Source organism: Numida meleagris, chromosome 6, assembly GCF_002078875.1.
Source record: "Numida meleagris isolate 19003 breed g44 Domestic line chromosome 6, NumMel1.0, whole genome shotgun sequence".
Lineage (NCBI taxonomy): Eukaryota > Metazoa > Chordata > Aves > Galliformes > Numididae > Numida > Numida meleagris.
Window position 1 is genome coordinate 53,683,668 of NC_034414.1, and position 16,889 is coordinate 53,700,556.

The window sequence follows — 16,889 nt, forward strand, 5'->3', positions numbered from 1 at the left end:
CAGACACCATCTCTCAAAATGTGTTAGCACTAATTCTCCTTGGAGGGCACTGGAGAACAAAATAAGTGCTTAGTATAACATTAAAATATTTAGTAAATAACAGGCAACTGTGAGTCACTGCCCTGTAACTCCATGTCTGGCTCTTGGTAAGTATTTTTATACACAGCTAGGAGGTGCAAGTACTTACACCTCATCTTCAAAAGAAGGAACCTAAGGCTCTTGACTCATACAGAGTTAAAAACACAATGCCTGAGACAGGCAGATGTCCTGTTCAGCTTCCTTTGCAACAGTGCCTCACCAGGATGGGGAACGTGAAGAGGACAGCTGGCAGCCGTCATTGACTTCAGCTGTCCCATTATATAGTGGCAGTCATAAGTCTTTTATGTCTCAATATCTCAATCTCCCTTTGAATGACTTCTGAAAACACAGCTTCAATTCTTGGCACTGAAGAATTTAGTGGTCTCTTGGCATTAAAAAGTATTTATCTTGTTGTGTTTGTTTTGCTTGTGTTATTCACTGGTCTCTGAGCTGGACTTTGTCTTCTTTACAATCTTTTAAAAAGGTTTGTTGAAGAACAGCTATGAATCAGCTTTGGTCTGCAGGGCACTTGGAAAGCACCCAGCATGTGGACAGTTTCATCTGTGAATGCCTCATAAGAAATGTACCCAATTACTCTTTTCTTTCTTCATGTGTTTCTCAGCTTTTCTTAATTCACTCAACTTCCTGCGGCTTTCTCTTTAGTTTTCTACAGGATAATCTGGCTCTGCGATACCAGAGAGGAGTTTTGGCTGTTACAGTGACACTGGGCTCAGTGCTCCTGCCCCACACAAAGAAGAGTTCATTCTGCTGAGGGTGTTGCCCCTCACTTCCCAGCCCTTCTATCCCTGCAATCCTTTGGCTGCTGATTGATGCTGTTGTCAGCCTAGTGAAAATTCTTGTGCAATCCTGACAAACAAACACCACAAGAAGTTGGATCTGGAAAGACCATGTATGTACAACTCAGCTGTGAGTTTGATGTGGCCAAGTGTTGTTTCCATACTCAGTAATGTTGGCTGGTTTCTCTTCCATTGGCTGACTTGGGAGTGCAACTCTAATCACTGTCAGGTGAGATGGCAGGAGGTGATGTAGAGAAGTGAGGTTGGTTTGCTTTGGTGAACACAATGATCTGGTGAGATAACAGCAGTGGCCAGATCAGCCAGATTGCTAACAAGGTTCGGGGGATCCTTTGTGGAGATGAGATGAGATGAGGAACTAGTATGTTTATTCTTTCATCAAAGAGTCCTTCATGTACCCCACGAATAAGAGGGCAGTTCTAAATATTTCCCTGCAGCGCTTTTGCCTGAGCAGTTAAACCAGCCCTCAGCTTTCTGTGCCCTCCACTAGGGGCTGCAGTGAAACGAGGATGTTTGTGCAGCCAGTGTGGGGGAGAAGTTAGTCCTGCTTCTTAGAATTGCACAGAAAGATATAATGCACAGAAAAACATATGATGAGGACAACATTCAGACAGGGGCTGGGTCCAGCAGAAAGCAAGCTCTTCCCAGATCAGACTCGTTCTTTGCCCTCTAGCTATCCATGCCATCAGGACTTTGAACCAGACCAGCTTCTAAAGGCAAATTTAAAAGGGAGGAAAGGATTCCCTTGTTGGCATTGTCACAGCCTTTGCAGACAAAACCAGAGCTGCAGAACCACCAGGTACATTTTGCTATGTCAGAAATGATCGAGCTGTTCATCCTCATTCCCAGTGCATTCCTGCTCCCACTTCTCCTTAAAAGGCATCACCCACCTGGCCCAGCCATGAACATGAACTGAGCAGCCTCTTGCTCACCCTTGCATAGCAACTGTGGGGTAGTGACAGATTTTAAGGGAATTGGAGGTTATCTGATACACAGTTGAGCAGCCATGTTCAAGGCTATAATTGAGCCTTGCTCTTTCTTTTCTTTGCCACAAGCCCACCTGCTGACTGCAGCTCTTTCCATCAGGTTGTCCTCTAAAAAAAAAAAAAAGAAGAAGAAAAAAAGAGGATTAATCTGGCAGTGAAGTTCAAATTACACAGAAGTCATTTGACAGAATAGTATCTGTGCACTTAGCTAAAGAGCCAACCTGGGAGTAAAAATCACACAGGGCTGCTTTCCTCACATTTAAACACCAGAGGCTAGACTCAGCTGGTGACATGGTGTAACAGATGACACAGAGGGCAGATTTGTATTTTTTATTCTTGTTTTCAAGGGGCTCTGTCATGCTGTGATGTGTGCTCCAGGCTTGTGTCAATTTATCTTAAACTGCTCCCTTTGGGTGAATTTAAGGGCTAAAATCTTGCTTGTTATTCCAGCTGTAGGCAAGTTGCATTGCACTGTATCTGAAACTGAAAAATAAAATCACACTAGTGCTAGTAAATGACACCGGAATCACTGATGTTGTAGATTATTTGCAGCCTGAGAAGTACATGAGGATGAAGGCATACATCATTTATGAGCAGTTCAATACGTTGGTGAAGACCTGAAAGAGTGTCAATGGCCATATCCTAAAGCTATATTTAGTAACGTTGCTTAAATTATTCTTTCCATGGAGATAAATCATTGCTTTCTTTTCTTTATTTCCTGGTTTTGTGACCTTAGCATATGTTCATATTTTGCACTTTTGCAGCAGTCCTTGTGGGTTTAGGAATGTCACTGAATTTAGCATGATGGCACTTTGAGACAGCAACCAGCTCAGAGGTGATGAAACCAGCTTGATTTACCAGCCTACAGCCTACAGGTGAGGAAGAACACCTGGGGTAGATAGCAAGGAGGGAGGAGGTGGTTGGATGCAGTTGAGAATACCAACAAAGTCCTGGAGGATCTGATCCAGCATGCTTTGCCTAATTGCCACCTGATCTGCTGGCCACCTGATCTGCTGGCCACCTGCATGCGATCCTCAGCTCTGGCATCAGCACCAAGGGAATCCCTTTGCAGGAGAAAGGATCATGGAATCATGGCCTGGGAGTCATAATTACTGTTTTATTGCCAGTTCTGGCAAACTCTGATGTCAGACCAACACAATCAAGGGAAAATCCCCGTTGGCAGACTTTGACATGGGTCACAGTCTGGGGTTTGGTCATCATGCTGCCACTCTGTGACTCAGTTCCCATCTGCAGAACCCCAGTAACAGAGTTCCTTCTCCCAGGCTAGATCTGAGCATCTCTGTTAATGCTCACAGGGGGAAATGAGCCTGCAATAATGGTGTCCCAGGCTAGTGCTTTTAGAAGAAAGAAATGCTTCCTTTCCATGGCCTTACCCACAAATCACTGACAAAAAGACGATGCTGGAAAAAAGGTTTCAGGACGAAAAACAATGGGAAGATCACATTTGATCTCTTAGTTGAGACAAAGAGGTGGAAATGAAGAGAAGTTAATGATGGTGTGGGACTGACGGGGAGGTGGAAATAGGGGCACTTTAAACACATGATGATTTATACAGATTTGCTTTTCTTTGAAAAAGGAAGTCACTGGGACATTCTTCAAGTGTTGCATAATTTAAGTTTAATACCTGAACTGGTTTAGTTTTTCTTGTAGCCAATGCACTGGGCTTCTAGATAAAATATGTTTTGATCCATGTTCCCTTGCTGTCACTGCAGCCATTGCAGCTTGTGACAGTTTCTGCCTTGCTATGGAGCATGCCTGCTTTGTAGTCTATGTCAAATTCACTCTTAATTGAATTTTATTGAGAGGTTTTTGCTCTCATTTACAGGTTGTTCTTCAAATTTTTCATAAAGCATCCCTCTGCATCTTGAGGAGTTTTAGAAAAATAATATCTATAATTGTACCAAATCCAGTTTGTCTTTTTTGCTTAAAATGCTCTTTGTCACCTAAACTCAGAACTTCAGTGGAAAATGTTGAGTATTTTGAAGTACAGCATCTCTCAAAAAAGCCCTCCTTTTTTGGCAGAAATTTGGTTTCATTTTTGTTTCTTTGGAATCATGGCATACTTTTGTTTTATTCTTCCATTTCCCCTTTCAAGTTCAGTAACAGGCTCTTATTCAAAGTCACAGATGACAGCACTCATCACCCTCTTTCTTTGCTGTCTTAGCATTGATGTCTAGTGAAAGCTAAGCTCAGTCTTTTGCCTCTTCCTAGAGAGCAGGGGATAAATTGCCAGCTGGGTCTCTCTCTGCCCACCGTAAAATGAGCACAGAAGACCAGCCAGAGTAAGTAGATAACTCTCAGATGGCTGAAATTGGGTCAGATGATTTGTACCCATTGTGACCAGAAGAAAAACAAGATAGGCAAACAGGATTTTAAGAAAGGAAAAAAAAAAAGTACAACCTTGGCTATCATAAGACCTGTGTGACATTGAGTGACAGGTGAGGAACAAAGGCACTTGAAATAATGAGTGAAAGGAAAAAAATAAGGAAGAAAACAGAATATTTCAAGCATTTTAATTTCAATATTATTTTTTGAAGTGGTTGGTTTTTTTTACAATACAAATTCAGTATTTCTCGTGCATCTATCTTCATCATATTGGGGTTCATTTTTAGTTGTATCACTCTATAAATGTTCTATCATTCTACAAATGTCTGACATTTGTTGCCAAAGAAATACAACACCTGTATCCAGCAGAACAGTTTCTGTTAGCACAAATGTCTTCCTCTGCCTTTCTCTGCTTCTGTTTTCCAGCTTCAGCTGTTCTCGCCTGCCTTTACACACTCCGAGGCCAGATGGCAGGAGAGAAGGCTGTCAGCCACCAGTCACTGGGCACTACAGGACTTCCCCAAGAATCAATAGAAGGACAATCAGTTTTTCCCTTTCTGGTATCATTCAGACTGCTGTGTGATGGGAGGCTCAAGGGAGACCAGCAGCTAATCCTTGGACTGCTGGCAGCTCTGGACAGTAGTCATAGATGGAGGGAGGACACCAAAGACTTAATGGTGAAAACTCCCTCTGATTGCAATGGGCCAGAGTAGATGAGGGGGAGTTACTTCATATTTTTGGGTGGTCCCTCAGAATAGTCCAGATGTGCTCCATCATGTCTGGTGGAGCCCATCAAGTGAACAAATAGCCTTTCAAGAAGAACCTTTGTCCTCCAAGGTAACTTTCACGGTTTTGCACTGTTCCATTAGTTCTCATTGCTGGGTTTCCCTATGGTTGCTGTAGATCATCAAGGAGTTGCACCATTTGAAAGGGTCATTGTACCAAAGGTTCGACGAGTAGACCCATATTCAAGCCTGGAAGACTAGGAAACCAGACTCATAGGTCCATGTGGCAAACACAAGTGAGATGGACATGATTTAACACTGTGCCAGTAAAAAAGAAACCCCCCCATTAGCATTATGACTTGCCATCTTTCATAATACAATGAATCTGGAAACTGGAAGATAAATAGGGAACTTTGGAAACCTCTAATAGCTTTTAAAGGAAGTGGTCAAACAAATGTGCCCCAGTTTTTCTGTTCTAACATATTTCGTCATTTTTCTGGAAGAGACAGGAGAAAGCAACAAAAATTCGGTTTTGTTTTCAATTGTTTGTTCCAGTTCCAGTTCCAGTTCCAGTAGTATCTGCAGAAGATTGGGTACAGTGGGGTGGCCCTTGCATCAACGTGTGTTGAGAAGCAGTCACTGTGCCACACAACCAGCACGCAAGGGGGACAAAAGGTGGGCAGAGATTAGAAGAAAAGCATCCAGACTGGAGTCAGGCAGCATAAAGTAATGAAAATAAAATCCAGGTCTAAGTGCACTTGATCATATTGCCTCTTCTCTCACATTCGTAAGTGCTGTAAGCCTGTCTGCCAGAAGGATCTTTATCTACCTCTTCCCTTTGAAATGGATATAAAACCAAATACCAATGGACCCCTGCAAAGGATCTTATGCCATCTCTGCTGGCTTGGTAGCTTCTTCTGACATACCAATGAAAGCATCTCATGACTTATCTGACTTGATGCTAGCAGTCAGTGTTGCCATGACTCTTCATTTTGCAACCCCTTTTCTTCTTTTCCCAAAGTCAAATATGGAAAAAGCTGTGACAGCAGCATGAGCAAAAGGATATTGGAAATAATCCTCTTCATTCAGCCCGCATGCAAGATTTAGTGGTGCAGTAGCATTGCAAGGATGATTTCCATGCATCTGATAACACTGTGACACCCTATAATAAAACGTATACCTTCTGTTTCATTTTATCCATTTAAGCCCTTTGAGCAACCAGCAGTTGTTGAGTTCCCCACTGCTGCTATTAATAGCCGGGGCAGACCATGTCTGCCTACTTAGATTTATTACATTTTAACTAATCTTGATTGAAGTCTTCCTATGTATAGGCTGCAGAGCAGTCAGTCACCAGGGTTACACACAACACACACCCATACACACACGTGCACACGTACACACAATTTTTCATGAAGTTAGCTCAGTAGATCTGAAGTAAAAATTCTTCAGTGTGAAGAAAAAACAATGATTCCTTATGAAACCTGGAGAACTGAAAACCAGAATGATGTCTTTCACCACTGATGAACCTTGGAATTTCACCCACACAAAAGTCCCACTGAAGTCCGTGGGGAGATTCCTTGAATACAGAAACTTGCCTTTACTGAGCAGCCATTCTGCAGAAGAGTTCACATGCAGGAAGGCATAGAATTTCTCCCTCATACTAGTATATTTTAGCAGAATATTTTCAGTAATGGACTTTGTGTTGAGGGACTTGTCAGTGATGTAAAAATCTGCTTCGGGAACATTCATGATGCAGTTGCTCAGTATGGGCTCTCACATGTCCCATGTATTCATCATGAAGGGATGATGTAAGGGGCAACTCTGTCTTTGTGGCTGAGAGAAGAGGGTTTAGAGGTTGCCATGTGCCTGTGTCCCGACTTCCTCCCCTAGGAATGCGTGAGAACTGGGTGACCAGCTGAAGCAGGATCTCTGAAAAGCCACAGAGCACTTTGCTTCAAATGCAAAAAATACACTTATCATTCCAGGAAGAAGGAATGCCATTTTTGAATTCAGCCCACCGTGAGTGGTTCTAGGAAGTGAATTTGCCAGTGGATGATCTATCAGTAGTACGCCCAAACTGCTGACAGCACTCCAGAGGAGCTGTGCAACCTCAGGAGCCCTGCCCTGGGACAAAAGGCTGTCACCCATTGATAATCCTAAAGCTATGGTTTCTTGGAGCTGATTTGCCCTGGATGCCCCCTGGAACTGATGCTGGGGACTAGTTAGATGCTGTAGGGATCAGGGAGGCAGTGCCCACGCCCATAGAAATACCCTGGAGACACTTCCTATCTGCCAGACAATGGAAAACTCAATCCAGTAGGGTTTCTGGCTGCAGCTTCAAGGTTTCCCAAGGAAAAATTCTCGTTTAGGAGCCTCATGAAGTGCCCACATACAGATGGGTCTCAGCCACCATCTGAGGCACCCTTCTGTGAGAATGCACATGAGCTGCAGAGCCCTTATTTCTGGAAACCTTGGGAAGAAACCTGTCAATCTCCATAACTCCGCATTCAAGGAGAGGCAGAGAGAGACTGATAAGAACTACTTTCTTACTAGTTCAGGAAAAATCCCAGGCGGAATGATAACCAGGGAGAGGCAGTCTGAGGTTTGGTAAGGGGATATGGCTCAGCAAGGACATTTCCACTTCCTGCTGTCTGGGCCCAGGACAGAGGAGACAACTTTCTTCCTCTTACTTCCTTCCTCTTGAGAACAAAGTAACAGGGAGGTGATGGAGACAGCACTGGGTTTGGAAAGGTGATGTGGATACTGCTTGGACACTTGCATGGGTGTTTCACAGAGAGCGACCGGCTGATTCAGTGATTTCAATCAGGAGTAGCACAGTGATTGGCGTGTGACAATGGCCACATGCAGCTAAAGGACATCTGCAAGCCCACTTGAATCGTAAACACATCAGCTGCAGGGGATTTGCATCTAAAGTCTTGGCACAAGCAAGACAACTAAACTGACTGCCCCCTGTCTGCTTCTGCTGTAAGGCGTAATGCTGGAGATCAACAAATCATCACCATCAAGGAAATCTAAAAACTTCTGTGAGCAATTTCATAGAAAGATGTCCTCTGAGCCCACACAGGGCAGAAGCTGAAACTGGAGATACAACACAGGGGAGTGCTAACCATCACCAGCACTGTAGCTGGGAAATTTCAGGTCTTTTTCTGCCTCAAACACTAATTGCAAAACTCTGTATCTTATCAGTTCTTTTAAACAGAGTCCAGATTTCCTCTGTAAATCATTTTTAATTTGCTGCCATAGCTTTGTAAGTGTTAACGATATTATTCACAAGATATCATTACAGTCACCAGCACTTTGATAAATATGTGTATATCCCTGTGAAAAAAAAATAATTGAGCAGCAAACAGAAGTGTGGAGATTAAAATGCAGTTTTAAGAATATTGAGGCATAATGGTAGGAAGGAAGAAAGCCTGGCTGGGAGAAAGAGAGAAACCCTCAGCAGTTGCTTTGGAGTGTCCTGTGGCCATGGTTCCCTGCTAGGGCTGTCAGGCTGGGGAAGGGGCTGTGCTGGCTGGATATTAGGAAAAATTTCTTCTCAGAAGGGGTGATGATGCATTGGCACAGGCTGCCCAGGGAGGTGGTGGACTCACTGTCTCTGGAGGTGTTCAAGAACTGTGGAGATGTGGCACTGAGGGATATGGTCAGTGGGCAGTATTGGTGGTAGGTGGACGGTTGGACTAGATGATCTTAGTGGTCCTTTCCAACCTTAACGATTCTGTGATTCTATGGCTTTGGCCATCCAGGAAATACTCCCCATTTCTTCAAGCAAGAATTTTCCTGAAACAACTCCTCATGCCTACAGCCTGTCCCCAGAAGGCTGCACAGGAGTTGAGAGCCCGGATACAGTGGTGGTAAGAACACTGCAGCCCTACAATCAGCCTCCAGGTGGGCTGCTCGAGATTGAGACCCCCTGGGACTTGTCATTGGCACTGAGCCTAGTGGTGAGGGCAAGAAGCTTCCATGCAGGTACATTCCTAGGCTGACCTTGCTGCAAATGTGGGAGGTGAGAGGTGATGTAATCTGGGAGAAAGTGAGGCATGGCTCAAGCCATGCTTCGGCCACAGCCAAAACAACTAATTGAAAACAATATGTCATTTAAAAGAATTGTAGAATCATTAACGCTGGAAAAGACCACTGAGATCATCTAGTCCAACCCCAACCCACCCCCACCATGCCCACTGACCGTGTCCCTCAGTGCCACATCTCCACAGTTCTTGAACACCGCCAGGGATGGTGACTCCCCCATCTCCCTGGGCAGCCTGTGCCAGTGCATCACCACTCTTTTTGAGAAGCAATTCTTCCTAATATCCAACCTGAACCTCCCCTGGTGCAACTTAATACAATTCCCTCTCATCCTATTGCTGTCACCTGGGAGAAGAGGTCAACCCTCACCTCGCCACAACCTCTTTTCAGGGAGTTTTAGACAGAGATATGGTCTCCACTGAGCCTCCTCCTCTCCAGACTGAATAATCTCAGTTCCCTCAGCCACTCCCCATAAGACTTGTGCTCCAGGACCCCTCACAGCTTTATTGTCCTTCTCTGAACACGCTCCAGGGCCTTGATGTATTTCTTGTAGTGAGGGGCCCAAAACTGACACAGTACTTGAGGTGCGACCTAACAAGGGTTTTAGAAGCAAATATCTATTCATTAATAACAGAGTAAAACTCTCTACTCTCTGCTGGCCACCAGTGCCTCACATAATTACAAGACATTATTTAGTGCATTTTGCTTTCCCCAGCAGGAAGCCAACTGGGAGATGCTTCTTGGAAGAAGCCAATCTGAATGAAAGCCACGACCCTCTTGCTAAAACCTCTGCTGGGAGGGAGCTTCCATCACCCACCCGCTTCCCTCCTTTTGGGAGAAGCCTTCATCACAAAGCTGCAGCCTGGGCTTGTCCCTTTCAAACGTCACCCCTTTCCCCAGGCTTTGCAGCAGGATCAGGTGGGCTCAGCTGAGCCTGGAATTTATTTCAAATATGCTCTGCATGCCTGCCTTGAGCCTTCTCGCTCTCTTCCCAGAGAGGAGAGGGCTCTGCGAGGCTGCGGTGGTCAAGACGGACATGAAGCAGCTCCACGGGTATGATTGATGGGTGCCCTGGTGGTGGGAGCGCCAAAAATAATCCCAACAAATGTTTCCCAGTAGCACCTGGCAGCCAACCAGAGGAGAGCACAAGCATTTCCTAAATACTGAAAAAATGACTGTCACCGCAGATGCCTCACTAAATATAACCCTGGTGAGGTGGCAGCCTCTGAGAGGCTGCAGAGGGGCAGCTACCCGCAACATACGTACTGCACCACTCCCATGGAGCCCTGGCGATCATCCCCAGGCTGTAAGATCTCCAAGACTTTGCTGCACAGACTTCCAAGTGCCTCTCAAGGAGTAGGTGCCAGTAAAATATTGCAAATTGAAAATACAGAGCTATCCAAACAGAACAGATTATTTCCGTCTATATGGATATGATCTTGGATGTCTCTCCATGTATGGAACACGCTGGGATGGTGTTTACCCCATTTGGGGCCATGAGGTGCATGGTTCTCTGGGGTGCAACCCAGTGTTGGAACACAGCATTTAATTTTGAAAGGAGATGGGGTTGTTCTTTGCAGAGAGCCCCTCTCCCCTTTGCCCGAGGTCTCACCCTCAGGATTAGTTTTCCAGCAGAGCCCGATGGTTCCTCTGGTGACGGCACTGCAAAGCATCCATCCTATGAGTTGAGCTGTATTGAGTTACGAGGCGAGTCAAGGGGTATCACTGCCACTGTTTGCTTTAGGAGCTTGCTGGGCCACCATATGCATGCAGATGTGTGATTCTGATGCTGATACCTGAGTATGATTTTCCCAAGGTGGTTTTTACAGGGGAGTAGGGCTTGTGTCACTCCTGAAATAAGGGCTCTAGGACAAGCGCCTATCAAGGTGTCTTATGTTTTTGAGATGCAGCTGTATGCAGCCAAATTAAGTGAGGTGCATAGATTTGCTCTTCTACGGCAGAATATCCTGCTTACAGAGGTTGCATTTGCTCTTCAGCTTGCTAGCAGCTGCCTGCATGAAGTGTGCAAGGTCAGCCCTGGACATGGCTGCTCAGCTGCAGACGCAGATAAAAGGAGATGCATCATGAATCCTACCGGGAAGGAGCCAAAAAACAGAAAGTGGAATTTTAGACCATTGGTGTTTTTCTTTGAAACTTACACGTGCCACGGGATTCACAAGTGATGGGGAATGACAAGCAAGAGGCTAGAGGGGAGCTTCAGATCCCCATTGGGTTTGTTCTCCAGTTACCTGTGCTTGATGAAGCTCACGTCATGGCGCCCTTGCTGGGGACACATTAGCAGTGTGCTAACATGCAGCAGTCATACTTCATCCTGCTGCATGGAAAGACTCACAGATAAGGCAAAACATCTTAACACATTAAAATAACTTTTTCTGATTTGGTACTGCAGGAAGTTATGGGAGTGTCTCCTCAGGGAGGAATAGCAACAACCTTGCTAGATACTAAGACAGATTCCTAGCAAATTTCTCTGCCAGCTGGAGATGGGCTAAGCAGAAGTTTTCAGTCTTGGTGCTGCAGTCCAAGTGGGTGATCATGGTATAGCCCCATGGCATTTATAAGTTAGCCAAAGTTACACCAGCATTAGATCCCACTGCTGGAGCATTTGCTGGTGCAGAAACCTTTCACTACCTTGACGATGTCTGCCAAAATTTGAACTTCAAATTGAACCCCAGATTCATTTCAGCAGTGCAGAAAGAGCATCCAAGTCGGAGATTTATTTTCATGGATTTGACCTTGCCCTTTGATTCTGAGTTGTAAGAAGCTGAAAGCAACATTTTCCCAGCTCTTACTCATAAACAGTCAAAAAAATCATACAATCATAGAATGGTTTGGGTTGGAAGGGAACTTTAAGATCATCCAGTTCCAACCCCCTGCTATAGGCAGGGACACCTCCCGCTGGAGCAGGTTGCTCACAGCCCCATCCAGCCTGGCCTTGAGTGCTTCCAGGGAGGGGGCATTCACAGCCTCGCTGGGCAACCTATTCCAATGTCTCACCATCCTCACAGTAACAAATTTCTTCCTAATATCTAGTCTTGATCTACCCTCTTCCAATTTAAAGCCATTTCCCCTCATCCTGTCGCTACATGCCCTTATAAAACATAGAATAAAAACAGCCTGTGATGTTACTGTAAACCTTGGGCTGCCTCCTGTCTTTTTTGTACAGTACCTGCTGCAGCAAGCCCAGGGGTCCTACAGACTTCCCATCAGACAGGCAGGTAGCAAAGGGAGGCAGCTGCAGACTTTCATTTCAAATCCATTGCATTGCACACTGGCAGACAGGGGGATTTTGCAAATCGCTATCCCAAGCTGCCATGTTCTAGATGCAGCTCCCCATAGACAGCTCTAACTGCTCTCTGGAAGCTCTTGCTTGTCCTTTTTACAAATGATTCAGGTCTAGCCCATCAAGATGAGCGACTGAGTTCTGAACCCATGAGTGCAGGGTTTCAGGCATGCAGGTGTGCTATCCAACAGGAGCTGTCATAGGAACGGTTCCTACAGCAGAGTAGGTAAACAAACAGATATAGAACATAGTCCTTCATGGGACAGCTGGCGAGAAAAGCTGCAAGGGCAGAAGTGTCATTTAAACAAAAATATCTGATTTGGGATCTACTGTGCAGGACAAAAGTCCTTATGAGTTACCAGTGTTTATCCGCACTAGAATCAATGGTTAGACCTGATCCATTTTTGTCTCTAGTGTTATTTGTACAGTGCATGGAGTGTGTGCATTTTTTGATGCAATATTTTGAAAGAAAAGTGTTGTACAGCTTCATCAGTGCTGCATGCATTTCTTGGTTTCCTTTTTTGCTGTGTGCTTCCCTCCAGCCTGGCTGTCTGTGTCCACCTGTCGACCCTGCTCTTATATTTCAATTGTAAGTGCTGTGGGATGGGAAGGGTTGTCTTCATGGGGGGCACTTGTGCAGGGCCTGAGCTGCTGGCCTTAGTGCTGTGACGTGATGTGCAATGTGCTCCTACAGTGCTGGCTAACTGGGGCTCAGCTAGGCATCCATCCCTGGGGCATGGCATGGTGTCCCTGCATGGGATGCCGGAGCACTCAAAGCATGTGGCAACAGGGGGATGTGGTGTATGGGGTCAGCGTCTCCCTGTCCAGAGAGGAGAGGAGGAGTTTGGGGGGCAAAACAGCTAACTGAGGCATGAGTGATGAAATTCAGTCCCATTCCCAGCACACTGTAGGGTAAATGACCCACTCAGGAGCTCATTCCCACCCTCCCATATGTGTTTTCACAAATTCTTCATCTCACCTCTTTCGGTGTCCGCCCTGTGGAGTTTGCGTTTGTTTCATTTTTATGGTATGGAGTGGATCACTGGGGAGAAGAGAGAGTCCTTCACCCCACCTTTCTGGTTCCTCTCATGTCAGCATGTGTGAGCATGCACTCAGGTGGTTTTGGAAGACCAAAAGCTCTGAACCTACCACTCGTGCAGCTCCGCTGCAAGATGATGGCTCTTGAGAGACTTTAGAGGCAAGAAAAATCAGCTTATCGGAGACTCCCTAACTCCTTATGTTCTTCTCCTTTAGGAAGACCCACTGCATATCTTCCAGTCCATTCAGGTATTAGCAGTCAACAGGCACCTGAGGAGCTATTAGGATTTTAATATTCGTACAGTTTCCTAATTGTTCACTTCCCAGAGACTTTTCTTACTGCCAGATGATAATGTTTTTTGCCTAGAGCCAGATTCCTCCAGCTCCCTGACTAATTTTCCTACAAACTTTGCAGCAAAAGCGGTTGGCTGGTAATCCTATTCAACATCTGAATGGCACCTAGGGTGAAATTCAGTTTCCTAGCTTCAGACGCCTCCATCTAGCTCGTTGCCTTTTAGCATGCTGCTGTCTCTTTAGTGTCAGTGGCTTCAAGCAGGATTAATCTCATGGAAAAATAGATGCCTAAAGCCAATTAGATGCATCCATGTCTAAAATGCGCTACATGTCCGTGAAGCTGTAGCACAGCAGCCATGTGAAAGTCTGAAGCATGGTGAGATGAATCCTACTCTTGTGCTCAGAACATTGTTCTGCAGTGTTTAAAACTGGTTAAAAAGAAGAATGGAACTACGAAAAATCTGTACCAAAAAGTCATCTAAAGACCCTGACTTCTTTCTAACTGTTCCAAATGAATAGTTGCCATTAGCAGAACTTTGGCACACTCCAAAAGGCAGCCACCTGGTGAACTTCCCCGCTGAAGAAGGAGATGCTAAACACCAGGGACCTTTGCAGGGGGCTTTGCAATTCTTTCTAGGTCTAGGATGAGGTTATACGTGTGGCTCTTCAGTGAACTGGAGACTGTGAGTCTGCAGATACACACACACAACTGGTTTGCAAACTGTCAATTACTGCAATTAAAAAAAGCTCAATATCTGCTGATACACCCAGCTGAAGAGGAAAAAAAAGAGTAATAACAGCAGAGCTGGCAAGGGAACTATCCAAGGGTAATAAGTGAAGCTTTTAAGCTCAGTTTGAAGACTAGCTGCAACTTGCTGCACAGGAAAAAACAGAAGACAAAAGCACTATTATGCTTTCTTAAAAATGTAAGAGTACAGCGCACACATTCCCTGACAAGGTCGTTAAACATCAGTTCAGAGACCCATGGCAGCAGATGCCCAGGCTCTGGTACAATGGATGTTTACTCTTTGATTCAGCGAGATGCTGGTATGCACTGGGGCTGCTGTCACCTGAGAGCCCCGATTTGGGCTCAGTGCAGATCGTTACCGCTCAGTTTAGTTGGTGCACAGAAATGCGGCTAAACTCACCCCTTCGGATACCTAATTTGTTTGGAATGACAGGCATGTCCTGACTAAAAATTAATTCTGCCAGGTGATACAACTTGTTTGAATTTGCAGGAATTTGCCATTTGGAAAAAGGAAAAAAGAAAAATGTTTAATTAGAGATGGAGCTAAAGCAGCTAATTTGATCTTCCAATGGAAAAAAGAATTACAGGTTAAAAATGAAGATTATATGCTCTGGGTGAAGAATGCTCCCTCCTTTCAGGTATGCTTTGATGAGGCTTCTTCTCTTGCCTAGCAATACAGTGCACATTTCTCTTGAAGTAACAGCAGCACTGGATTGATCTCATTGTTTGTTGTCCTTCTGCCTCTGTCCACGATGACAGTCATATTGGGGAGTCATCCTGGGAGCTCAGCTGTGCTGTTAGGCTCTTTGCACCTTACCCATCAGGTGGGAAATCCAAAGCTGGCTGCTGTGGACAAATTTTGGAGAGCAGCCCTGCGTCTCCAAGTCTTTCCACCCCAGGAAGTAGAGCATAGACACCCTGCCTCTTCCCTGGAGCAGAGCACATCCTTTCACCCTCATTGTTGTATCTCGCCAAGACCCCATGGCACAGCCCTGGCAGCAGGGAGCTGGGGTCTGGGTGGGCATGGTGTCACCGTGCTCCTGGCTGGCGAGAGCGTGGACACAAGAGCACTGCCCAGGGCTCTGCTGTGCCCCAGGGCAGCCCTGGAGGAACTATCAACTTTGCTGTGTTCCCAGAGCCGCCACGGCCCCTGCTCAGCTGCTGCCTTGCAGACAGAATCATAAAATCATACAACCATAGAATTGTTAATGTTGGAAAAGACCACTAACATCATCTAGTCCAAATGTCAGCCCATCCCTATCATGCCCATTAACCATGTCCCTAAAGGTCTAACCTCACACCTGCAAGAAACCTGGGCAAACTTCCCACCACCTCCAGCAGTGCAGGTTCTTCACAGTACCAGGGATGTGTCCCAGCCGTGATGGCTTCTGGGCTTCCTCCTCCTGAGGGATGTGCACCGGGGCCGGGTGGGACGCGCTTTGGGATTGCTGCAGGGCTCTTGTTGGAGTGATCCGAATGCAGACAGATTTGGAGTCACCCTTCCTGCAGCTACAAGCAGATGGTGTAGACCACTGAAACCACACTTTCTGGAAGTAAGCTTCCCAAAGGGAGTCACTTCCTGACAGAGATCTTTGTTTTTTTATCAGGAGGAGCGTAATCTGAAAAAGACTAATTATTTACTGGAGGGTTGGATTATTATTGGAAAAAAAAATCTTTTCCCTTTTCTTATTAGTATCCTTCCAGTTTATTATTCATCTATGGCTTTTTTACAAGTTGTCTTTCAGGTGAGGCACAGTGAAGTGGTGTTACATTCCATGCATGTAGGGACTTAGCTGCAGTTTCATTGTGTATTCAACCCTATAATTAAGACTTATGTGGAAGACTTTATGCCTTTAAAGCAAAGAAATTCTAGGTTTCTTGGCAAAACATTTGGCTGAGTACATAGAGAGCACCTTAAGTACTTAAATGGTCTCTACGTGAGGAAACCTGATGCCAGAAATGATGTACCTTAAAGGCAGGCTGTTGGGAAAAAGCAAATAAACCAAAGCTAAAACGCTTGATGTCTCAAGGTGCACTCTTCCTGTGCATTATTTTTTTTCTTGGAAGATGCTCTGTGAGAGGGATTGTATTCTCAAAAATGTTTTGTTGCTGGCACTCGATCGTTATTAATGTGAGCCGCATAAGGAGTGGTAGTCAGCAAAAACCAGCCGGCTGGCTTTCAATAAATGATGAGCGACTCAGCCGTTGCCTTTAAGCAAATCAATACAGCGCTGCTGCAGAGGGGAAAATGCAATGGGAGGAAGTTGGAGTCATTCTTAGGGCTGGAAGAACATCGTCAGAGAGTGGGTCAGCAGAACATCCATCCCCACATGGGGATGCACAGGTTGGCCGTGCTTTATTTTTCACCTTGTGCTGGAGCTGGGAATGGCAAATACAATGTGTTCAAATACCAGCATGGCACAACACGGGTCAGCAATGTTAATGGCCGCCACAGCGGTAATAAAAAGCAAAAAGAGTATTAATGCTAACAATAATGATATATTGTTCAGG

The 16,889-nt window shown here is 45.3% G+C and overlaps 1 long non-coding RNA gene across 1 annotated transcript; it reads left to right on the forward strand.

Annotated features, from left to right (window-relative positions):
• LOC110401142 lies at positions 12,767-14,949 on the forward strand. The gene is made up of 2 exons (XR_002440268.1): positions 12,767-12,887; positions 14,869-14,949. It is a non-coding gene; the product is annotated as an uncharacterized LOC110401142 (long non-coding RNA).